This window comes from Rhea americana, unplaced genomic scaffold, assembly GCF_003343005.1.
Source record: "Rhea americana isolate MKP2758 unplaced genomic scaffold, rheAme1 scaffold_2, whole genome shotgun sequence".
Lineage (NCBI taxonomy): Eukaryota > Metazoa > Chordata > Aves > Rheiformes > Rheidae > Rhea > Rhea americana.
The window spans coordinates 13475181-13477087 of record NW_028186149.1 but is presented as its reverse complement, the minus strand read 5'-3'; positions in this window follow the sequence as shown (position 1 = coordinate 13477087).

Below are 1907 nucleotides of genomic sequence, written 5' to 3'. Positions count from 1 at the left end.
CCACAGCAGAAGCAGCTGACAAAGTCTTAACACATTCTTTGAACAGCCTCAGTCAATACTTCTAGTCTGTCTATGCTGTACATCCTAACGAGTACTTTTCATCCAAAATTTACATCCCAGATCCAGCTCGCATCTTAATGATCCAAAACAAGAAAACAATCTGAATGTACATTCAGACCATTTTCAAAACACGTTTCTTGAAGTCCTCAATTTCAAAAGCAAACTGCAGTATAGTGCTGGGGGTATATTAAACCATATTGTTAATGTTATTTCCCTTTTAATGAGGAAGTCTGCATTTGGGCTTAAAAACAGCCTAAAAGAGCTTCGTATTGTATTTTTTTTCCTGGTTTCAGTCATTAACTTTCAATTTATGCTCAAAGCTTACAAGATAGACAGATATCCTRTTACACAATAGCTATATACCACATTTATTTCCAAGTTTATATTGAGTTATTTTCAAAAGATTCACTCTGAATTTCACTTGTAGCATACTGAAATAAGTCTAATTACATTTTACAACAATAAATACTTCTGCATTCAATTTCTGGAGAAACTGAATTACATTTTCTCTACTGTAGCTTTTTGCATGTAAARTTACCTTTTCAAATGATTCCCAAACAGTTTACACAACTGTATCTGTTCCAGTATTTTCTTTCCTCCTCTGAGCGAGAGGAAAAAACTATACCTTAAAATGAAAATCTGACTATAAAGTGGATAGCTGACTGAATTGCATTTACTTTTTTGCTATGCACATTTACATGCTCAGAGCATTACTGAAAATATTTGATTGAGTACTACTTTCAAATCCRTTAAATAAGTAAGTTACTTTCAGCTCTTACTCCTTTTAATAGTCTATTTCAATAGCCTAATAAATTTGAGTATGCAGAAGGCATATTGCATACAAACTTGTTTATGTACATGTATTTTTTAAATTTTAAAAATCACTATAACGTACAATATCTTTAATCCTTTGAGTATTAACCTTTATGAGCTATCAGAAAAGCACATTAAACCAGTGCTCAAAATGTAAAGGTTAATGTCTAATACTAATTCAGAAAACTGCTGCTGCTTAGTTGATTTATAATCTGCATAAAGAGTTCTCCTTTTTGATCTGATCTGCTTGCAAGCATTTCTGTAATGCTAACAGCCAGAGCCCCACATCACTGTTGTGTTTTATCTTAGAGCTTCAACACAATATATTAGCACTCTTGGTATTGCAGACTGAGTTATTTCTTTTCACAGCTACACATCTACCACCTTTTATCTTTTTGTGATGCTAATAACAGTTGCAGAAAGCAGGTGGAAGCCTGTCCTCCTTGTTATTTCCAAGCTATTGGTTMTATTAATCTCATTTTTTAGGGTTAGATGTTTTCAAGTGTAAGAGTAATTTAAAATCTATAACCCCTGCTACAGTATTGTGGGACAGCAAACTTTTGGAAATTCTCATCAGAAACATCGGTTTGCTCTGTCACCTTACTGATGCTTAACACTGCAGCCATGAAACAGTTGTTTCCAATTCAAGCTCTCAGATCTGTACTTATTTAGAGAACAAGTCAGGAATTCTCTATCCTTTAAAAAACAATACATCTCCAGTGGAAGGAAATAATGCTTTACAAAGTCTTCAGGACTTGGAAGCAGAAAAAGCTAATTTGGTCATGCCTACATTAAGGTTTCTACCAGCATAGGCCAGTTTTCATATTTACTTAACTTGCCAGAGTCAACTCTGAGTCYTGCCGCACACTTACATTTCTTTATGGCCTTTTCCCTCACACCCCTTCAGCATCCCCACCCCCAAGTGGGAAAAGTCTGTATATCTTCTATCRCATAGCCCATCCCTTCCTAGTTTTTTATTCAGTACTCCTTTTCCATTTGTGATCAGTCTGTAACATCAGCCTCCACCAACCCAT